This window comes from Artibeus jamaicensis, unplaced genomic scaffold, assembly GCF_021234435.1.
Source record: "Artibeus jamaicensis isolate MK-2021 breed Jamaican fruit bat unplaced genomic scaffold, CSHL_Jam_final scaffold_1964, whole genome shotgun sequence".
NCBI lineage: Eukaryota > Metazoa > Chordata > Mammalia > Chiroptera > Phyllostomidae > Artibeus > Artibeus jamaicensis.
In genome coordinates this window covers 16,190,261-16,214,936 of record NW_026522030.1, presented here as the reverse complement: position 1 = coordinate 16,214,936, position 24,676 = coordinate 16,190,261, and the positions used below count along the sequence as shown (strand labels likewise).

Below are 24,676 nucleotides of genomic sequence, written 5' to 3'. Positions count from 1 at the left end.
TTGTGATTGATGATTAAATTTTGATAGCCCAAATATAATTATTAGTGCAGCATCTAAATTAATTTGTTTTCAAAAAATCAATATCATGTTTCAGGAATTCAATGAACCAGACAGTTTACAGATGATGTCAGTTGATGGTCTTTTGCCTTGGAGCCCAAATAAAGAAAACAAAATCTTAAAGCTGACATCTCCAATGGGCATTTTTCTTTAGTTGGAGCTTGGATAGTGTGCAGTTTTCTTTGGTCGTGCGTGATTTGGTTGAGTTGCTCCAAGTTTGTACCAGCAAAGAGTTTCTCCAGCATCTTGTTGGTTAAACTTCTTGTACCCCTTCTTCATTGTATCTCCCTCTCTATGTGTTTGCTATGCAGGAGAAAAAGACATGGAAATTTTAAGAAATGTGGAATCATATGATGCAAACAAAAAGCTATTGCAGGTTATCTCAGGATAAGCTGTTCATTTTCTAGAGACGATATTTCTGCCTTCTTAACAGTTTGGACATCTAATGGGTTGTTTATTTGTTTGTTTTTAATCCTAAAGATCAGGTTTCAAATATGACAATGTAAAGAGCTGAAAAATAAATGTCTCAGTTTCCTTTCTGGTTAACTGCCTGGGTAGTTTCCACACCCCAAGGGCCAGCTGTTGCAGGTTCTTGTGTTGTGGGATTTTTTTAGCTGAATATGACAGAAACATGGGTGTTGATTTAATACCCATGTAAAAAGAAGACATTTGGGTTAAGCCCCTATTTATATGATCAGAAGTAAATTTGCAGTACACATGTTCAAACACATTGTACAAATCAATATAACAAATGCTGTTATCTTCTACCTCTTGAGATAACTTCAGCTGTTTATATAGTCAGTTAGATAATTTTGAGCATTCTGATTTTTGGCCAATAATGTATGTGTTTGGCTGATCCATGAGTTTCACCTTATAGTCACCCCTTAGTAGTTTAGATGAACAAATATTACTTGATGATTTATTTTCTGGTGATATTTGTGAACCTGTTTGTATTACAGAGTCAGGTGGAAATAGGAAATCAGAGTGGGATATTAATAGGAGTCAAGTCACACATAGACTCAAGCATCCCTCGCCATAAGCACATATTCTTAATACTCTTCCTTTAACTTGCTATGTAAGAACTAGGGTAACTCTATTCCGAGAAGAACTATACATCCTGTGTATTGTGGGTTCTAGTTACTATCGTTCATATTGAAGCTGTAATGGAGGAAAGGAGTCCTTCCTCCTGCTGCTCATGAAGGAAAGAGCAGAAGGCTATAGCATTAGTTTTCAACATTAAAACTTTCTTTTGTTACAAGGCAAATAAATTTTTAAAGTGAGTTGGGGGAAATTAGGGTATAAGTCATCCATCATCAACTTTATCCTCCCAAAAGCGATTTTATTTGAGATTTTCTTAAAAATCAAATAGGAACCAAGACTCAAGTAAAAGTAAGAGGTTTAATATATTGCTGGCAGCTATATCTCTGATGATTTCGAGCCCGCTAATGTTTGAATGATGAGCTTCACTGGAAGAGCAGGCAACACGAGACATAAATCAGTTTCTCTGTGCCTTTACCTGGCACAAACAAATACAAGTCTAAAAATCTGGGAGAGAAAATGTAGTTTATTCTTTTTCTTGCTGTGCTGTGCTTCATTTGCATGGAAATTTAAGATGCATCAGGGATTTCTCTCAGCAACTACCAGGAGAAAGAAAAAAGGAAAGTAGAATAAAGTAGAAATTGAGTCGGGAGGAGGTGAATCTCCAAGTGGCTCATATGATTCCCATGTATATAATTTATCACTTATTGTTTATCCACATTATCCCAGGTGTTCTGATATAACTAACGTATCAGAAAATTTGGTGAGAAATAACTTGGTTAAAAAATGTCAATTTGATCAATAAATTTTTTTGCTGTTATTTTTTAATTATAAAAGAATTCTAACAGGGAAAATAATACAACAGAGATCCCTAAGCCAACTACCAAAACCAAATCTAAAATTTTGCCATATATTTATCAATTTTTTTTCAAGGAAATAAAATGTTATAGCTATGGCTAAAGTCCTACTGTCCTGGACCCAGAAGTAACTATATGTGAAGTTAGAGGCTTCATTCCTCTGCATGATTCTCATGTATATTTTCATGTTTTCTACATGTGTATATATACATAATTAATGTTTCAGGAAGATTTTAAACAAATGATACCATACCAAAGTTTTTTTTTTTTTTTTGCAACTTGCCTTTTCATTAAAAATCATGTTCCTGAGATTTATCCAGATTGTCAATTATGAAAATTTTGTTAAACTCTATGAGTATGTCTGTAATTTTGTTATATTTTCTTTTCAGACAGTTATATCATTTGCAGGTAGTAGCAGATTTGTTTCTTCTTTTCTGATTGTTATGACTTTAATTTATTTTTCTTGTCTTATTGTTTTGGTTAAGACCTCTAGTATTATACTGGATAGGAGCAGTAGTAGAAGACATCCTTTCCTTGTTGCTGACTTTAAATAAGTGTGAACTTTTACTTCTTATTTATCTGTTCTCTTCCTGCTAGATAATGACTTAATTTGTTTTAATTTTCCATTGTGTTATAAATTTTAGATTATATTTCTATTCTCTTAAGCTTACTATTAAATTTTAACCTCAAATGTTTAAGTTTATCTATTTAATCATTAGCTCTATGCTTCTCAAACAATCGATGATATTCTTCGGTCACTTTGAGATCTTGGGTGTCATTCTTGATTCTTATATATTACTTAAATTTTTCATTTTTTTAATCAGGGTTTTTTTTGTATTTATCTTCATATTCATCAGTTACTTTACTTACCATTGCTCCTTTTATTCCTCTCCTTCCTTCAGGGTTTAATTTCCTTGTAAAGTTTATCCTCTAGTAGTTCTTTCAGCAAGGATCTAGTGAATTATAAACATTCTTAATATTTATCTGAAGTTTTCTTTATATTAATAGCTTGGCACTTAATTCTAGAATGAAGAGTTTATTTTCCACCCTCAGAATTTTGTAAGTTATCCCTTCCCCCCTCTACTCCTCCAGACTTTATTGTTGCTGTGAAACTCTTCTCTTTAATTACCATAAGATACTTTTTGTTTCCAGTTCCTTTTAAATTTCTCCCTCTCTCTCTCTCTCTCTCTCTCTCTCTCTCTCTCTCTCTCTCACACACACACACACACACACACACACACACACTGCAGTTTCAGAATTTATACTTGTTAGGACTTATTTTTCATCTTGAGTATGAAAAGCCCTGTTTGTACCAATTCTATAAAACTCAGAGTTTTCTCTCCTTCATTCTTTTTATTGTATTTTTTCTGCAACATCTATTTGATGTGTTATTTCTTGTCATTCTTTCTATATTCAGTGTCTCTTAAAGCTATCTTTTTTTTAATTTCTAGAAGTTCTATGTACTTTTTAAAAAATATACCTGTTTTTATGCTTATGGTTTTTCTTTTATGTTCTTTCAGAGTATGCTGTTATCTGAAATTATCGGTGTTCTAATTTTCCTGAATGTTGTGTCTGCTGTCTCTAGTTCATGGGGGATTATTACCCTGCTCATTTTTATAATTTGTCTTCAGCTCATTTTTCACAGAACTTGCTTCTTCTGTAGGATTCATGTGGGTCTTAAGTTTTAAGAGTATGTCTTTGAAGGAATTCTACATGCATGTTTCTCTTGGGCTCAGGCTTCTACATCCACAATCCAAACATGCACATTACTGAAGTAGGATTAGCCAAAGTTCACTTTCCTTGTAGTCTTCCTGTGCCAGCAGGTGGATGCATAGAGAACTCATTTCCTCTTAAATGAAAAGCAAGCTTTCAGAAATTCTGCCTTTTACACAGGAGTCTGTTCCAACTCAAGTCCTCATGACCTATTTTCATGGACATTAGAGCCCAAATCCTGTTGCTGAGATTGACATGTACCTCTTTCTCTGTTCCCACCTAGGTCCACTGTACCATCAGTTTAATCAGTTATGACTCTTATTTTAGTAACCTTTTTGACTCAGCTCACCTGTAAATTAAAAAGAATACAACGAAAGAATTTCATCGTCATTGTTTGCAGATGCTGCAGTGGAATGTTTTCATGCTATTTTTGTCTCTGAATGCATTCATTCATTCAACACACATTTTTTTACTACCTATTTTCCCCCAAGGCATTATGTGTTTTGCCCCTCTTGCAAACTTTACGTACCAAATAGGCTTCTGTAATTTGGATCACACCAAGTTTTTTATACAGCCATGATTGTTGGGCCATGCTTGCAATGTGTGTGGGGGATGGAGAATGGCAATGACAGATACCTAGGGCCCACAGTGGAGCACTGATGTGCATTTTCTTGGTGATTTTAACTATAGGAGCACAGAATTTGGACTGGCACTTGGTGAGGAGAATAGATGCCAACTAGCCTTCTCAAGTCAAACTTGCTGACAGAGTAGGAGCCTGCATGTGACCGACCCAAAAGTCCGAAACAGTGCTGGGGAGAAGCTGTCTGATAAAGAAGCATGCAACGCGAAAGATCTCATGGTGATGACAAGTTAGGAGAGCACTGCTTAGGCTAATCCTTGAATGTTACAAACTAAAAGGAGAAGTTAAGATGTCACTGAAGAGAGCAAAATGTGTAGATTTCAGAGAGTACCTATAGAAGATAAGGGGCTGAAAGGGAGGCGGTGAACAGCAGAGGACAACAGACTGTATTAGAAGTATGACGTGTAGTAGGCAATGCAGGCAGTTCCAGAAACAAAGCCCTAGAATGATAGATAGCATTCAGTAAAATGTCTCTTCTGTCCATCTCCCAGTGTCAGCTAATCATTAAAGGTGCCTTGTCATGCTAGCCAGAGCCTCTTAAACAGAAAGCCATTGACGAGAGAATAATGACGTTAAGGGCCAGAATAGGACATTTCTATCGCTAAGGAGAGGGAAATCCAGAATCACTAAAATTCCAGGAAGGTCCACAACAATATTTCTGCCCAACAGCTTCAGCTCTTCACTGATAGAGTTCTACCAGAGCGAGTGAAAGTAGCAAATACTGAAGTAGACAGAAGCTAGAGAAGTCAGGAGTAGGAAAAGAAGTGGAAAATTAACAACTTTTAAATGAACACAAGGAGATCTCCTTTCTCATTTTTGTTCCTTGGACTCAATAATATTAACAATTGGTGAGGATAAAGGGACTTAAAACAAAATAGCTAAAAATAGGGATTTAAATAATCAAATGTTCTCTCTATGGTAATTTTTTATCCATGTTACTTCCTTCTCTTTCCTTTCCTCCTTCCACCTTCCCTCCCTCCCTCTCCACCTTTGTCTCACCACGTATTTCTGGTCCCCACTCCCTGATTCCCTCCTTTCTCCTTTCTTCTCTGTCATTTCAGCACCTCTCTCCTACTTGAGGATCTACAGAAGAAGGACTTCCCTGGGGGAAAACACTCAATTGGGTGTTGAAGGATCACTTTTTCTCTAAAAAATACGAATATGAGCTGCTTCCTGTCTTCTAGGCCTCCACAATCAGTAGCAGATATGATTTTTTCAAAATGCTTAAGACCGAGATATCCCTTTGAAAAATCTTCCCAGATACCAGTAAATTCCTCTCAACAATTCCACTGCATTTTCTATAAACTCATGAATAACTCAGTCAAGTTTCTTTCAAATATACCTGTGCTAACAGCAAAACTTAAAATAAAGCTTAGTTTCCTTGGAAGACAATATTGAGTACCAGGAGTCTGGACATAATGAATGTAATTGTTTCTTGATGTGTACCGATGTGACAGTTTTATCATTTTGGCGGTTGCTTGTACCTGCAATTTTTATGGCCTGTGTTTGACAACTCATTTTTCTCAGCTTGAACCTACCAGGTGATTGCTATAAATTCCAGCCTGAAGATAAATAATCTCATGAAGTTCTGCAAGAATCTGATGGTTCTGAGTGTTTTTCTCTGGGGCCATAAGTGAAGGAATTTCACATCATCATTTTTAGAAACCGAGTACTGCCTCAATGCTTCTCTCATTTTGTGTGCCTCAGGTTGTAAAAAAGAATGAGTCTTGGTCTTGCTTTCTGATCTTTACTTACAGGTACTTAGATTTAGCAGCTCTGAATGCCTTGTTTCTGAGACTTAGATTGTTACTGCCTTAGATTTTTATATTTAAGTCGCATTGAGAACTTTTTCTCCTTTAATGTTTTTTAGAACTCAACTGCTTTTGCCTAGGAGAATATATAAAAATCTTATCCTCATGTATAATTGTGTAGAATGAGAAAGTAACCTGATGTCAAAAGTCCTGGGTTGCAGTCAAGCAGAAAAAAAAAACCCAAAGACACTGAAATAGAGAACAAGGGGACAGTGACCAGAGGGGAGAGGGAAGGGGGAAAAAGGGGGAGGGATTTGGAGGAACAAATAGGAAGGACACAGGGACGAGAACTAAGAGGGGTGGAAATGGGAGGGAGGTGGGGAGCACAGGGTGGGGGGGCTGGGATGGGAGAAATAGACAAAAAAAAAAAAACTGTACTTGAAAAATAACTAAATAAAATTTAAAAAAAAAAGAAAAAAAAAAGTCCTGGGTTGCAACCCGTCATCTATTGTTGCTGATGGTAACTTCTTTGGACTTCAATTGCTTCATCTGTGAAATGGAAATAAAAACAACCTTCCAGTGGGCACTTTTGAGAAATAAATGAAGTAATGAACCTGAAAGTCCTTGCCAAGTCATATGTCTAATAAATATTAACAAAAAATAATTAAAAATAACAGCTCTTACCCAACATAAAATAGATAAGAACAAAAATAACAAATGAAACAAACCAAACACACACACACACAACACACACCCCCCAAAATCCTGACAGAGGGGCAATGACAATTTAATCCCCAGATAAACAGTAATGTAGGTTTAGGGGAACACTCTTTTTAGAATACATTTTGAGGTGCTATTGGATAAGATTTCAAACAAAACAATGAAAAATTTGTGGGTCTTATAAACTGCAGTGACAAATGCAAATTGTAAAGTATTTTTCCATTTTTTGATTATTTAGTCATTATTTTGACTAGTGTTTGTAATACTGGAGCAAAAGGACAATACCAATATTTAGGTACCTATTTTTCAGAGTATCAAAGTGCCAGTGTTGATTTTTAAATGAGATATGGTTGCCATTACCCTTTATCCTTATTGTCAGATGCTCTTCCAGCTGAGTGAGGGCTCCTCTGTTCTTTAGCATTGAGCCTGTCCAAGTTCAATGTTTTGGGATCAAGATCCCAGTTTAAATATATTGTCATGGGTGAGGGTAAGGGGAAGAGAAGTTAGGACTAAGAAAATGGATCTGGCTCAGGAGAACAAAGTATTGGGAGAGGAGGAAACAGATCTGGAGGAAATCAGGTGGTGGGTCCCTAAGGGAAGGACTGGGAGTTGGGCCTGAGGACCTTCCAATCCCTTGTTTTTATAATTCTACCACACCCTCTTCCTGATTTCCAAAAATGGTCATGCTCTTCACTATAAAATGTCAGGCAAGAATCTTGAATAGGCAGGGATGTGGTCAGGAAGAGAGCGCCTTTGCTTTCATCAACATTGTAATGACATATATAACTCTTTGCACATATCTCAAGATGTAAGTTATTCAGACTTCGGATTTTTTTAAATCCCCAAATAATGGTATCATACCATTAAATATACCATATTTGACATTTGCATACTATTCTGGTACATATTGGAATACTGAAAAACATCAATGGATAATATTGACCCTGGGCAACAGGAATTTGTCTTCACTTTCAACTTTCAGATGAAGAAACCGAGGTACAGAGAAGCTGTACTCACTGAAGGCCACAAAGCCAGCAGGTGGTAAAGTTGGGATTTTAATTTAACATAAATGCACATCATATGTTACTTCCATTGCGCATATGTAGGCCTAATGGTTAGTCTCACAGACACACTGAAGAAGTATACTTTCTCAGTGGAGAACTGACACAGAGTAAGGCAGTCCTTTTTGATATGGTCAGAGGTAAAAAAATTTAACATATAATGTTGAAATATGACTTTCCTTTTCTACAATCTGCCACTCTTTGTGACTTAGGTTTTTTTTTTTATTGTTATTCTATTGCAGTTGTCCCAAGTTTCCATCCTCTGCTCAGCCCACTCCTCACTCCCACAGTCAGTTCGCACACTGTTGTCCTTGCCCATGGGCCATTCATACATGTAATCCAGGTAAATCAGCTCTCTGGAACTTTTTGGGAAATAGGACGTTTTGTTTGATGGAGATTCAGGTTAGCTAATAATAACCAGAAAACCCCTTTAACTTCAGTAATTATTATTAAATAATATTCTTTTGAAAATATATTTTAAATGATCTCAAGTATACTCTATATGATAGAAAATAATATAATCACTCAAGTACTTATAACCTAGCCATACAAAACCCTAAATTTTGATATTATTTGGTTCAGATTTAAAATAAATAATAATAAAACATAATGATATGTGGGGGAGCTTTGTCCAGCAGAGCCCCCATTGGCTGTCACGGATGAGAATAAGTCTATCATGACATGATCTGCTTGGGGAGGAAAGGTGGCCGACCTCCCAAAGGAGAAGGGCCTTGAGCCTCTTCCTCAATGGGCTTTTATTGGGTTCAATTTGCAGATGAATACGGGTAAAGCTCATGAATCATTGTCAGGCAGTAAGGATCAAACAATAGTAACATTTTAAAAAGCATGAGGGACTATTCTGAGTCAGGGTTAGATAGCTAAAGGGCCATAAAACTTTGGGAAACAAACTCATTTTATGCTTGGACCCTTATCAGAAAATTGAGGACATTCTTAGCAAAGCAGCTTTCACAGGATTTTATGCACTCTTTCTTAGGTCTATTCACCTGGGTGAACCACCCATTCCCACCCAGGCTGCACTGCCCTCTGGCATTGTTTCAGGCTTAAGTCAGGCAGGGGAAGTAAGTTAGCCAAGAGATCAGGAGAGTTGACAGCATGAGGACTCAGGCTATGTCAAAGCTGAGGGGTGAGGGGCCATCACCTTCTTTTTCTATTAGCCCCCCAAGTCCTTCCCTGACAGTGCCATCAAGACAATGCCTGTCTTAGGTCATCCCTCATTTGAGGAATCTTACCTGTCATTGCCTAGCCAGTCATCTGCCCGGGGCCAAGCAGGGTGAAGTAAAGGAGGCAGAGGCAGTACCCCTGCCAGAGGATAAGCTTTGTCTCCTTAGTGGCTTTATGGTTACAAGGTCTTTTTACTCAGCCTTAGCCATGGGGGATCACAGCTTCTGAAACTAGGCGGGGCAGTTCCCAACACTGCTATAGTTGAGGCTCCCCTGCATTCTCCCTTACAGGATCCCACTTTCCCCTCTGCCTGTCCACACATAAACTGTAAGCTGAATTCAGTATACATACTCTTCTAAGATTTGAACAGTTCTCTAATATGTATTAGTTCAGTTTGTTCCTTAGTAAGTTCCCACTGCTGAATTATTAAATATCTTTTTTTAATATTAAGGTATTTGAACATGGATTGTGTTTACATGCTGCTAAAGCTGTAGATATATAGGAGATTGGATCAAATACATATATGACCAAGGCTATATATGGTAAATTGGTGTTTTAAAATAATCTCAACTAAGATGGACTCTGACAGTCAGTAAGGTTTTGCCACAATAACAGACAGTACCTAAATCTCAATGGCTTACTAAAACAAACTGATTTTTGACACTGCAAGTCCTGTGCAAGTTGGTAGGAGGTCTCTGCCCAGTCACAATCACCAGGGACCCATCTTGTTGGAGGCTCTCTCTCAACATATTTCCATATTCACTTTGGTAAAGAGAAGCAAACACAGAAACTCACAACCAGGCTCTTAAAGCTGTGTCTGTAATTAATGTAGGTTCTTCCCACACACATTTCAATAGCCAAAGCAACCAAAATATAGCCATGCCCAACTTCTAAGTGGGTAGGAAAATACCTGTATTTTGCCACGTATAATGCCCACTCATGTTTTTGTGTGCATTATACACAGGATTATTATACCCATGGTATGTAATCATTATACCCATGTATAATGCACATCCTTATTTTTTCCTCAAAAATTTGGTGAAAAAAAGTGCATATTATATGCAGCAAAATACAGTGCACCCTACAAAATATCTAAGTGATAGTGCCCTCTTGATTTTTCTCTTCCCATTAAAAATTAAGTCCTAAATCATGCAGATAATAACAGATTTTACTTGGTTGTGTTCTAACTAATAGTGATATTTGCATGTTTTTTTATTTGTTAAATGATTTGTTTCTTGAATGGCACTGATAGGAAGAGTTTCCGGTCACTGGAGGATTCAAGCAGAGATCAGTTTGCCAAGTGGCAGGAAGCTGAAAGGAGCCCTGAGCACTGCGTGAGTGACTAGTCTAGAAGACCATCAATATTCCCCTCTGACTCTGGTACCTGTCTTAGTGAGACCACCCAAAGATGACAGTCTTAGTAAGAACTAGCCACACCCAAGGGGCTTGTCCCAGATTCCACCCTGGAATGCTGTCCTCAATCTACCATCTACTCTGTGTAGTTTCCCAGATCACTCTGTGTCCACGGTGTACACCCTATAGCAATGTTCTCCCTATCAGTTTCCCTGAGAATTAACTCATTGCCTTAAACCAGGCATTCTTCATGATGTTGAGTGGATGCAACAATACTCTGATCATCATAGAATTTTACATACTTTCCCTATGGGGCATGAGTCTAGACAACCCTAGCAAGATAATGACAGACTCTGTCTGGACTGAACATGTTGCATTTTTCAAGAGCTATAAAAGATACCCTCTTATCCTGCTGCAGTATATTATTTTGCACAGCCTGCAGGTGCATTTATTCTTTCTGATTCATTTTTCTTGCATAAAAGCTATCCTTTAAATCTATCAGGAACCGGCGTAAGTAGTCATTGATATGGGAAACTGGCCAAACTCTTTTATTTTTCTTGAATCTTAATTCCAAGACTACATAAAACCTAATTTCTAAGTCAATGCAAAGTTATGATTATTTATTCTAAAAAAACAAACAAAAACATTCGAATCTATCTCACAGCATATAAAAATATAATTTATAGGAATGCTCACTTATAAAAGAAGTATAAAAATAGCAATCTGTAGGGAGAGCAGCTTGGGACTGTGTACAAAAGTCTTCAAGACTTTGTATTCATTCCCCTTTGGACCCCAGAGTACACTCTTACTCTACAGAAATAATCATGGATATGACAGACTTTGCTGCAAGGTGATTTATTATAAAATCATTAATGATGATAAAAAGCCCCTAATTGTAAGCTATGGGGGGTGGTTAAACATTATTTTTCATTCAAAAAATGGAACACTATGCATCCATACAAATGGTACTATAGAAAAATATTTAGTTCCATGAAAAAATATTCAAGTTAGACAGTAAAGGGGAGCAGGCATGGGTTCAGAACAGTGTATGACCTGAGTTTCCCCAGGCCTCACCAGACTGTGAATACATCCAGCAGTGACATCAGGAAGGACCTGAATTTCACCGGCTGTTGCTCACAGAGAATTCCAGCAGCCCTGTAATCTTCCCCAGTTAAGCCTGGATCATCACTGTGCTCAGGATGATCCAGGCTCAAGCCATCTCTGGGCTCTTGTTACCCAGAACATTAGAGAATTTTCCTCATTATCTCCAGCCATGCACGTTCATTTCCTCAAGCAAAGAGGCCATGCAAAACTGCCTCACACTGTGCTCATGTGGGGAAATGCTAACATCTAACCCCCCAGGGACTTCCTCTACACTAGGGGGGGGAAGAAGTCCTGCTCCTGAACTCCATGTCTCACTTCATCACCTGAGAACAATGGGGCACTGCTGTGTCTTATTTTTCTCTGCAGCCCTTCTGTTCAGAGAACTTACACGTGAATCCACTTGGAAGGGCCCGTCCCTAAGGTGCACACACTTTGTCTCTTCTACCTCTTTTTTTCCTTCCACTTTCTCCATGCAGATTAAGTCATGGGAAATGTTTTTGTGCATCTTCAGACTCACTAACTTCTCAGACATGTCAGGTGTGTAAGCGTTGTGGCCATAGATCTTGCAGCCTCCAAGCCAGATAACCTTTTCATTGAAGTTCTTCAGCACGGACATCAAATGGGATGTCTTTTTGGAACTCTGCATATGTGCCTATGCAATCATATGCCTATGAAGAAAAGGAAGGCACAAAAGTCAGTATTTACCTCTTGGCATTGGGATTAAATGTATCGTTTGCATGGAACTTGATTTATTTTTCCATCAGAAAAAGATTAAATAACTTAGTTTTAAGATTGTACTAAGTGATTGATGTCTACTATGAAATACAGAATTCTCTTTAAATATATTTTATTGATTATACTATTACAGTTGTCCCATTTTTTTCTCCCCTTTGTTCCTCTCTGCCCTGTACCCCACCTCCCACCATTGTTCTCCCACCTTAGTTCATGTCCATGGGTCATACATATAAATTCTTTGGCTTCTCCATTTCCCATAGTATTCTTAACTTGCCTCTGTCTATTCTGTACCTACCATTTATGCTTCTTATTCCTGGTACCTTTTCCCCCATTTCCCCCTCCCCCTCCCCACTGATAACTCTCTATGTGATCTCCATTTCTGTGAATCTGTTCCTGTTGTAGTTGTTTGCTTAGTTTGTTTTTTTCTTTTTTTTTAGGTTCAGTTGTTGATAGTCGTGAGTTTGTTGTCATTTTACTGTTGAAAACTCATTTGAAAACTCATTATATTCACAAAAAATCCAAAGTCTCACTTTACTCTCAGAGCAGAATTAATTACCAGGCCTGGTGGTTTGGTTCATTGGAGCATTGTCCCTGTACACCAAAGAGTTTGCATGTTCGATTCCCAGTCAAGCCACATACCTAGGTTGCAGGTTTGATCCTGGATCGGTCAGGGCACACACGGGAGGCAACCAGTCGATGTTTCTCTCTCATAATGATGTTTCTCTCCCTCACTTTCTCCCTTCCTCTCTCTTGAAAAATAAATAAATATATCCTTGGGTGAGGATTTTAAAAAATTGTTCATTATATATCTTATTTTCAGTTTTAAGCCTGTCTTGTCTATATACATTTGTGGAACTGCCCTTTTTTCCCTCAGCTGGAAGCTCTGGTCTCAGTACCTACCTGCGGTTTTCAGTCACCTTGGTGCATGCTATATCAGTGGAAAAAAGAATCTATCCCCTGTTCCCACTCCCATACAATTACCATCACCAAAAACATCTCCCCACAGTTACTGATAAAAGCATAGACTCTTATTGCTAAACAGGACCTTAGATCACTTATACAAATGCCTCTTCTTTCGATAACTGAGAATCAGAGAGGTTACGCAACTTGTTTAAGATCACGCAGTTGGTTATTAACTGTGCGGGAAACCAAACCTGTAACTCTTACCTTGTAGTAATCCATAGCAAATTAAATTAGTTATTCATAGCCAAATAACTTCAAAAGCAGAACAATAAAAGTGACTTCAAAATGTTTTCAGCAAGAACAATTACAGAATGCACAATATAGTATATCTTCATATATTTAACACGATATGAAGAGGAGTCTTCACGAGTAGGAGTGCCCAAAGCCTACAAAGATCCTGTAACAGCTCTGACTCACCTTTCCAAAGGCTCAGTGAATTTTCCCAAAGGAAGTTGACATTTAGACAATTCCTGGAGACCAGTGAGATGCTACCCAAGTGAAGGAGAGGCTCCTGGGAGGAGAACTCCTGGAGGAGGGGACAGTTTTGCATGGGCCAAGACCTAAGAAGTTACTGGGAACTCGAATTGCTATAAGAGTTTTAACAAGGTTGGAACTTAGACTATAAGATAGGGAATAGTGACAGCAGAGACTGGTGAGGCAGACAGTGGCCAGATCATGAAGTGCCTTGCAGGTCGTATTGAGCACTTTATCCTAAGGGCTTTGGGACACCAGAACACTCCTGGATATTTTAAGATTGTACCTTACTGCTGATAAGAAATGGCAAAGAGAAGTGGTGATGAGAACCTGGAGCCAAAGGGAAAAGACATGAGCTCAGATTTTGTCTATTCATTATAGACACCATCTCTCCCAGACTGAAGAATATCCTTCCTGGCGAGGAAAAAGTGTATTGCCCTAGGGCCCACATTGCCTGCTTTCCCTAATACATAGTAGACAGATGAGAGAATATGAAAGGAATCTACATTATCAACAAACCAGTGAGCATGCCAAATTGCCTTCGGAACTACCATTTCACCCTTTCTCATAGCTCCGAAAACTTTGAAAAAAGACAATCTCAAAAGTTGCATTAGCTTTGATGCTTCACAAAACTGCACTGGTTTATATGCCAGCTCCTTGGAGCAGAGACTTGTATCTTGTTTCCCCCTAAGATTCCTGACCAGTGTATATATAGATAGATACAGTGACTTCATTTTTTGTCCCACTGTCAACTCTTCTGTCATCCCCCTTAAGTTTACATTTAATCATCACACCATGTGTTGGGAAAGTATGGTCACTCTCACATGAGGACATCTGGTCATTTTACTCCTGACTCATGATCAGTTGGGTGTACATATATTTAAAGTGATTTTCCAGAATTAGACCAGCAATGTGCTAACCCACCCACATGCTCCCATTATGTTTTCTTTATGAACAACAGCTTATACTTGAAAAAATGGCACATAGAAAAGTAAGGTCTATCCATGGCCAACTCAGAGTTTTTCTCTGAGACACAGTTGAACCCACATGGGAATAAACTCATGGTCTTTGGTTGTACTAGCATAGAAATGTCACAGTGTGGCCCGGGGACCACCTGCTTTGGAATGAATGAGGTGTTTGTTAAAATTTTGATTCTTGAATCTAATCAATGATCTTAATCAGAATGGGGGGCACTAAACATCTGCATTTTCCTAAGTTTTTCAGGTCATCTTTATGTTCAGGAAAGTTGGAAAACTAAGTCAATCAATAAGGCAGCTCAGCCCTAGCTGGTGTAGCTCAGTGGATTGAGCACGGGCTCCAAACCAAGGGGTTGCCAGTTCAATTCCCAATCAGGGCACATGCCTGGGTTGTGGGCCAGGTCTCCAGTGGGGGCCATATAAGAGGCAACCACACATTGATGTTTCTCTCTCTCTCTTGCTCCCTCCTCTCCTCTCTAAAAATGAATAATTAAAATCTTTTAAAAAATAAAGCAGCTCCTTGTGGAAAGGTGTAAGGTGTACCAGTAGCCCCAGTTTAGCAGATGCTGGCAGTGCCCTGCCCATTTCCCACTGACTCAATCCAAGGGCACTTGCAAACAACCCTGAATGAACATACAGGTTTCTCTGTCTCTAGAGAAACATACCAGGCCCAACACGTTGAGTAGGCCATGATGGCTGGGGAGTTGCCCCCAGTTACCCTTGACCATTGCAGAAAAGGCAATGGTGCAGAAATCATCCAGCTTCCTCACTCCTCAGTGGGGCCATTCAGAAGGGAATTCGATGTCGTTTCTGAGAAATTTAAGGTAGAACACCAGCTAGCTGCCCGTGGTGATGACTTTGTCATTATTGTACCTTTTTGGCTTTCTTCCCCCTTCTTCACTCCTTCACATCCTTCCTGGGATCACTTGACAGATGAACTTTGTCAACTTGGGGGGAAACCTAAAATAAGAGGCTATATAGAGAGTAGAACAACTTTATTCCAACTGAATTAGGGGATAAGATATGAAGAATAAAGGGCTAAAATATTTTTTAAAAGATATTTGATAAAGGGAATTTTATTAAATCTGTCTGATTAAAATTGAATTAGTTTAGGTTAATTTTATTTTTCACATTGTTATCATTTCTGTGTGAGTCTTCTATGAAATCTAATGTGTTGAACATCCTTTTCAAAATACCATTGGTATAGAATCCTGAAACATTCCCTTGAGAAAAATCTTCTGTGTCTCTGGAGATAAATACTAGTTTGGGGTATACTACATGGAATTTAGATAACATGGGAATTCATTTTCTTTTGATAGTAGACAAAAGAATGCTTAGCCAAAAAAAGAAGGCATTTTAAAAACTTATTTTCCCTAAAACTGTTATTTGACCAAGTAAGAATTTCAACTCTGTGTTACTAAAATATAAGTTTCTCTCAGCTGATAATTGTTCAGATTCATCTTTGGCATCTCCTGAGACAAGACCCTTTGAAGCTGACATATTGGTGTTCTTTTTGGCTCTGAAGGAAGACACTGTGTTATTTTGGGGACACTTTACATTTGAGGGTCTGATGAAATAGTTGTGTGACCTTCAGCAAATTACTGAGCATCTCCAAATTTCAGTTTTCTCATTTATAAAAGGGTGATACTAATAACTTCTGCTTTACTAAGTTGTTTTGAGAATAGAGTTTTTAAGATCCCAGCGTATTATAGCTAGGTACTTTCTAATTATTAGCTCATAAGACAAACCAGCGAGAACCACACATCATGAAAAATTCAGCATTTATCAGCTGAAGGATGCCCTTGAGGTTTCTTATCATATATGTTTATTCAACTTGCTCTGTTTTGTCATTTTCATTCAGTAACTTGTCTTGGGCTAAAGGAGAGTTATTTATAGGGTTCTGCACAGCCGATGTCTGTGACCTGCAAATGTTTGGGTGACTCTGGCATGGCCTGTAGCTCAAGTGAAAATTCAAATTGCTGATTTGTCAACCTAATAACACAAAATTGCACTGTTTAATTTGTTCACTTTCTACAGAAATTAGATATTTTGACAGAATTGAATGATAAGACATATAGTTTTCACACTCATCAAATGCAAGATGCAAAATAACCAACTAAACTTGTCCAACCAGTTTGGGGGGCTTTGTGTCCTTCTCAGTACTGAAACACAATCTTGGTTTGTATGAAGTCTTTTCAGTTTGTATTGATCATTCAGGCTTGCATTGTACTGTATAAGCAGTGACAGATTCTCTGACACACATTTCCAGGTAAACTTGGGACCTTGGTTGTTTATTTGCTGTGGGTAATGTTACCACTTTGCCTATCCGACTCCTTCCTGCTTGAGAGAATTTCATGCTGGGTTCTTAATGGCAAATTCCACTTTTCATTATGAGACTCCTTCATGGGTGAATATATTTTCTTGCATATTTCTGGTCTTCTCCCAAAGTATTTTGTCTTATCCTTCCCAGCCTCAGCCTTCTGAGGGAACAATATTTTTTTCTTTCTTAACTTTAATTTAACTTATTTATTTAATTTTAGCAAATGTATTGGGGTGATATTGCTTAATAAAATTATATAGGCTTCAAGTACACGATTCTATAATCCATTATCTGTATATTGCATTATGTGTTTGCCACTCGAAGTCAGATCTTCTTCCATCACTATATATTTGCCCCCCTTTGCCCTTTTCTACCAGCTTGCTACCACCTTTCTCTCTGGTAACCACCATTTACGTTGTCTGATTTTTGTGTGTTTGTCTCGTTTGTCTGTTTGTTGCTTTCAGTTTTATATCCCACATTTTAGTGAAATCATATGGTTCTTGACTCTCTGACTTATTTTGCTTAGCATGATATTCTCAGGATCCAACCATGTGGTCGCAATGGCAGTATCTCATCTTTTCTTAAGGATAAATGGCATTCCATTGCATGTATGTACCACAGCTTCTTCATTCGGTCATCTATTGAAGAACACTTCGGTGTTCCTATGTTTTGGCACAAAGATTTATGTACTCCACTGTTCACTGCAGCATTATTCATGGTGGCCAAGACATTATCTTCTTCATCTTCATATCTCTTGATACCTATTATTAAAAAGCGATTTGTACAGAGCATATGCTTATTTTACATTGGATTCCTCTAGGAACAGACCCTGAAACATGTGAGTTCAAGTAATTGATCCGGATGATAATCCCAGAAATTACCTGTGGAGAGCAGGGAAATGGAGATAAATGGAGCAAATTCAGGAGACATGGAAGAGCAGGTTCCCCCATGGGGATCTGGGGCTCAGTGCATGCTGGAGGCTGTGGAAGACCACCTACCTGATGTCTCAGATTTGCCCCAGCTGAGGGGTGAGGAAGCTGGAGTGTTTAATCACATGGCAGTTACACCGTTGTTTGAGGTTTACTCCAGGGGGTATTAATTCCTGGGCACTGTGGCCAGCTCTGCATGTACCAGTCCACACCTGCACCTCAGAAAGCTTGCAGGAAGAGAGGTGCTTTGTAAGAAAATTGCAAATGCCAAGGGGTTACGCACAGGGCACTAGCCACCCCTGCTCTTAATGCACAGTAAACTCCTATTGCACAGAATTGAATGGAATTTGCCAAGAGCTGTAAGAAATATCAAATCATCCTAAGGCTTGAAATTGCCTATTTTTACTCACCACCTGCAGATGCGTGTTTTCCACAGTGTCAACTTTGTTGGAACTGAGGGACTTGAGGGCAGTGCCATCCCTGAAAGCCACAGCAGGGCAGTTGTTCTCCTAACACCACCACACCTTTGGTGTGTGCTGTGTCTTCCATACACCGGCTATTACAGATGGAGCAGTGAAAGGACGTTTTATGCTTTTTAACCAAGCTATATGGGATCTCAGTAGAGACTTTATGGTTCTTTGGAAACAGCAGTGGGCCAGGAGTTAGGGAATACAGGTTTCCATTCTGTCTTGTATGACCTTGCAGCCACGTGGTCTTGCAGAAATCACTTTGAACTGTCTTAGGCCTCATTTGGCCAATCCGTAAAATGTACAGTTTGGATACAGAGGTCTGTTCCAGGTTCAAGTGTGATTATCCTATGAAATAAAGCAATAAGGCTTGTATCTGCTATGTGGATCAAATAGGAATCAGGGGAAAAAATGCAGGTTTACACATATGTGCAAATATACATATTTATTTCTGTAAGATATGCATGTGTCTACTTACTGTCTTTTTTCACTCCTAAAATGAGCAAACACATTTTTGTAGCATCCAGAATATGGCCTTTTCAAATGACTTTTTTCTTAAGAACAAATGATTTCCTCTCTCATTACAAATGAGATTATTATATTTTCCATGTAGGATCAGAACAGGGAATTTGAAAAAGAGCATTATGCCTTTGTTTTTCTTGTGACTAACATGTTTAAGTGGTCTGTAGAGATTAAATATTTGTTGAAAATTTGTGAGATTCCCCATGTGATACAAGTTTCTCTGAATTTCTTATTTATCTTCATAAGCTCAGCAGGGTTAGACTTCTATGAGAGATCCCCTGTCTCTTAAGTGTTGGTCTCATACCCTAATAAAAGGTAAAGTTTTATCTTGTTTGGAACCAAAAGGTAGAGTAGGTGGTGCATGGGGGTTACTAAGCAACCAGTTCAAGGCCACTGGGGATTATTAGGGTTCACTGGACCCAGCCCCTCTCCCTTTGAGGACTTTATATCACACTGTCAATAAGGGAAATCAAGTATTTCAAGATAGGGATGGAAAAATCATATTATGATGCAATGTCAAAGAGAAGGAAATTCACATCCTATGCTAGCACTACCTTTCATCGTCCTTGGCTCCTACCTCTTGCTTGGGTCCTTTGAGGGAGTACCCCAGCTTGGCTGAGGATGCAAAGTGTCACTAGCTCTAGTTTTGAGTTCCAGTCAAGTTTATGGGCTCTCTGCAGCTGCTTCCTCAGTGCACTGAGAAATCAAGCCACAGCCAGGGCCTTCTGTTAGTGCATTGCCATTGCCTGTTCCTATTAATCTCCCTGGAGACTAACCCCACCCAGACCGTGTCTTCAGGGCTCTGGAAGTATCTAATGGCTTTCTAAGCTTCTGTAGAGGGGTTGACATTGTCTATTGGGGCTAAGAGAAACATCTGAGATCCCAACAGACTTTGGAGTCAAATTCAGCTTTGGAACTTTTTAGTGACTGGGGACATCGAGGTATTAGAGCCTGTGCTCACCCCAGTTCAGCCTAGTCTAACACGTATCATAAAGTGGGTAATGCTCGGTTTTACCAGGGTCTCTGAAGGAAGTTTCAGTTCTGCCTCTGTAGAAGGGGTGTGTGTGTGTGTGTGTGTGTGTGTGTGTGTGTGTGTGTGTGTGTTGGGTGGGAAAAAGTGTGGTCTTTTTTCCACACTCTGTCTATAGAACCAGCTCATTTTGTGGATTTTATGTTAATGATTACAATGACGTTCTTATAACCTTTAAGGTACTCATGTCTCCCATAGTTTTATTACTCACCCAGTGTTGCTATTATGGTTGTGTTTAAATCCCTGTTGGAAGAAAGAACACAGTCATTAATGCTTGCAAAATTCTTGAATGTCTTCAAGGAGCCTTCATAAATTCAATGTATGTTTTTGTTTCTTTTTGGAAATTCTCTTTCCCTACAGTCAGGCTCTTAGAGCAGCACTTTTCACCATTTTTATCTCGTGGCACACATAAGCTAATTACTAAAATTCTTCAGCATACCCAAAAATGTATTTTTTGCCAATCTGACAAAAAATAGGTATCATTTTGATTCATTTGCCCTAGACGGTTATTGCTCTGTTGGTTGTTGTCATTTTTTTTGACAACCTAATGGGAAAGAGGTCAGTGCCCTTGACTAAATAGTCAGGTATTGTATGTTTTAAAAATTCGTGCAGCACACCCGTTGAAGATCGTTGAAAATTGCTGTCTTAAAGCAGTGGTTCTAACACTTCAATATGCATGAGAATCACTAGAAAGGTTAAAAGTGTAATTTCCTGGCTCCTAAAAGAGTGGATTCAGAGAAGATGATTGATTGGGAATCTACATTTTAAACTACCCCCACAGGATGCTAAATACAGTTGACAGGCAGATCCTATTTTGAGAAATTATTTTAGAGAAGCTAATATGATAAATGCTTTTTGAAAAATCTTCTAGGAGAGATCTTGTCAATGCCAGAAATTGGGTGTTTCTAAACAGAAGTAAATCCCGGGTTACAAATGCTTTGTCATCTACAGCAAAAGAGCCAATGGGTATGTGATGCTCACCCTGTAGGCTGCAACATTGCAACTCAGGTCTATCAATAGATTAGGACTTTTTAAAGGGACAGCACTCACTGCATATGTATTTCATTGGCAGGATGGAAGTGAACGGGCTGTCATTGCCTGACTGCAATGGGGATAGTCAGTGGCCCTGAGGAGTTGTGGTTCTTCCTTGTGCAACCTTAGGAGACATACACATGGAGATCATCTCTTGAACCTGAGCATCTGTCAGTGGTCAAGGATGTCCTGGTGTAGTGGTGGTGGGCTTTCCCCTCCCCTGTGATAGTTTTCTTTGTCAGCATGCATTTTAGTTCTGCATTCCAGTCGTGCTACTGTTTGTAAACACTGTCACCCATTCTGGACACAACAGCTATTCTTTAATCATTATATCTCAGCCTTCATTTGTCCCAAATAGCTAACTATCTCTCTACTGGGAAATTTGCTTAGTCTCAGGAAATGTGTGTCTGTTATTAGTTCAGATTACTTTTGCTAAATCACTGAATGTAATGTCCTCAGGGTAGAATAAATTAATGCATTTGTAAAGGTAATTTCATTAAGTACTTTTTCCACAGCAGTGATAAAAAGGATATAGAAAATTTCTACTGAATCCTTTAAAGTGGGTTTTATAGAAGACTTATACAGATTCTAATTAGTTGTAAACTGGACTTTGGTACTTTTCCCCATTACAATGATAGGTCTCTCTGGCCACTACCACCCTCTCTAGTGATTCCCATTGGGCCAGGCTAAAAAAGAACTATCCGACTTGGGTATGCCCTTTTGTCTTTCTCTACCTTGGTTTCTTCATTCACTCACTAGCAACCATTTATTGAGCCTCCTGTGAGTGCGTTGGGCAAGGAAAGAGATAGCTCAGACTCTTTTAATAAAGTGAAAGAATTAGACCTGTGGTTCTCAAAAGGTAATTTCCAACCTGTCCCATCAGCATGATGTTGGAACTTGTCAGAAATGCAAATTTACAACTTCTACTTCAGATATAATGCATCAGAAAGTCTGGAGGTGGGCCCAATACTTACGTTTAACAAGCCCTCCAGGAGGTTCTGACTTACATAAGAGTTGGAGAGCTGGAGTGTTCTGTGTTTGCACACAGAAGCTCTGCTCTGGGTTTCCTCACTGAGCTTTCTCTGAAACAAAACAAATAAGGCAAGGGATAAAGTCTATGGTATTCAAAGAAGCAGACTTTTTTCTTATGGAAGTTCTTGTCTGATAGAGACGTGTGTTGTGTGGGTATTGCAGGATAGGTATGTTATAGATAGAACCAACCTTTACGATGTCTTATTTTGCCGTGCATAATGTGCAGCCACATTTTCACCCAAACTTTCAGGAAAAATATCTTTCAATTTTTTAATTCAATTACTTATTTATTTATATTTAGATACTTGTTTTTGGTATTATAAAGGAATTTTAGCATTTATTTTTGAACATATGGTACAATAAACTTTATATAACAAATAATTATAAAACACAAAAACAAATACAAGGTACTGTAGGCACTGCCCTTGTGTTCATCCTTATTCTTCCTTCAAAAATGTAGGCAAGAAGTGTGCATTATACATGATGAAATACGGTAATTGTGGATTGGATGAAACATTTGCTTCTTATCTGTCTTCCTGTTCAGGGTCATTTCTCAGATTTCTTGGGCATCCAGCACCTCCACAACCCGATAATCTATGTTTCTTCCTTTTATACAATCTCTTGTCCATTGTCTTGACCAGAAATATAAGATCAGCCAATTCTTACAATGAAAAATGTATGATTAGCCCAAACCACGGAGATGCATAGGGTGAAACGCAATGTATTGTGAGCAGTTGACAGTGCAATTTTCTTGCCAGCCCAAGTGTTTGATCTCCACATTGGATGAATGTAAAGAAATCTGACCTTGCCAGATTTGTCCACTTTTCAGCTACTGAGTCTCTTGGAGGAATTTCTGCAAATGTGGGTTATTTTAGCAGTGAGAAATTTTAAAAATAACACATCAGCTGCCTTCTGGATCACAGCTTTGCTGACCTAATGATTTGCTCTGTCTTCAAGATTAACACTGATTCCCACAGACAGTTTGATTGTGCAGTGACTATTAACACAGGTATGAGCCCAGGAATAATGGAGCCTTAGATGTGAAGAATGAGCGGTACCTCTTGGAAATTTATGAATTAGTTTTATAACCACTTAAGCTTCCTTTAGATGTAGAATTATTGCCAGAGTTATAAAACCAAGTGGTATGTATATTTGGTATGTCCTGACAAGTGCTCTAAGTTCTGATCATCAACCATATTCTGCTAACGCCACCAGCAATGAATGGCTAGTGTTGCAATCAGATATACAATGGCATTCTGCCACAGGCAAAAGCATCCCTGGCTTTGGGGTAGGAGGTGCAAACTGTATGCATCTCACAAGAAATTAATGTAGCTCATGCTGCTGCTTCAGAGCACTGAGGGGATCGTTGGAGAGAAGATAAGGACGTGTGTAGATAATGAAACAAGCAGCTCAGAGGTCCCTAGATCCTTAATTCAGGAGACACAGGAGTTCCCTGGGCTCCATGGGGTTTGTTTGGGAAATAACCAGTGCTTAGGGACAGACAGGGAAGACGAGGGGTGCACCCCATCCCCACCCTACTCTCCCAAACCCTCTGCAGGAGATACTTGACTTGCCATCTTTCCTGTTCTTGGTTTTTATAACAGGCTTGAGTATAAGAACATTCATAGTCTCTCATCAATTTCTCCCCCAAATTTGACAGGGTATCATATGAATATAATAAAATTTATACATTTCTGCTGGAAAATTTTGTTTGTAAAAGTAAAGAGGTATTTAAAACCCAAAATTTGGAAGAATGCAGTTTTCTTTTTTATTTGTCTTTGTGATGGAAATTAAGCATCCCTTCATTTTCTCCTCTTAATTAATTTTAATTTTATTTGCTATAATTATAATTAAGGTATTATGAGCCCCTGATTAATTTCTGAATTGAGATATTGCAGCTGAAAATAGTTATTTAAAAAACAGGACTGCAGATTTCATGGGGATCACCCAGCCAGTAAGAAATGAACTTCGTGAAGACCGAGAAAAGCAGCCCTGACACCCAGGAGCTGGCCTGGTAGTGCTAGTGAGGCCTTGGTGTTCTGTTGAACATAGGCAATTTCACAGGACATCAGCATCAGACAAGGCCATTCTGTGATTATGATGGGTCAAACAAAAGCAAGACTGCCCACATCTGAACAGACAAAATAGAGCCTCAACCACGCCACAAAACACTGAACATCCTCCTCTCTGAGCTCGTAAGAGTGACTGCTGTTTCTTCACCAATTACATATTTAATCTCCCTCTGCAATGCCTGCCCTTACATGAGATTTATTCAGATAATCATAGACTTATTTCTTCTTTCTAAAAGTACCCAATCCAGAAACCTACTTCTTTGGACCTTCTTCACATCACTGTCAATTCCCCAATCCTGTAAGTCCTTTCCAACATTGTTTTACTAAGATACCCTACGGTTGCCCACGGTGTGCATTCTCCCTCCCTGCAATGAGTCCCATACACAACCTGTTCAACTACAAGTGTGTTCCAGGTGGTCTTTGGGTAGAGAGTATTCTGTAAGTGCATTTATTATTTGGTTACGTCCATTCTGGACAACATGCCAACCTCCTTAACCCTGGCCGTGGCTTGCTCCTACAGTAGCCTGTCCCCTCTCTGATTTCAGTTCTTCTGGGAGATTTGTTCTTAACAGTTTATATGCTGAAAAGAGTTTAGTCCTTTGGAAAGAAAGAGTCACCTTAGAATTCAAACTGAAACTGTGCTATTT

At 38.7% G+C, this 24,676-nt stretch overlaps 1 protein-coding gene and 1 long non-coding RNA gene across 4 annotated transcripts in view; one reads left to right on the top strand and one right to left on the bottom strand.

Moving 5' to 3' along the window:
* Nucleotides 1-24,676, top strand: part of PLPPR1 (phospholipid phosphatase related 1) — a 228,965-nt gene that overhangs the window by 121,151 nt on the left and 83,138 nt on the right. The window lies entirely within an intron of this gene.
* Nucleotides 22-20,098, bottom strand: LOC119045947 (uncharacterized). Its single transcript, XR_008389953.1, has 5 exons — nt 18,285-20,098; nt 12,851-12,960; nt 11,865-12,144; nt 2,823-2,905; nt 22-360 (listed from the first exon to the last, which is right to left on the bottom strand). It is a non-coding gene; the product is annotated as an uncharacterized LOC119045947 (long non-coding RNA).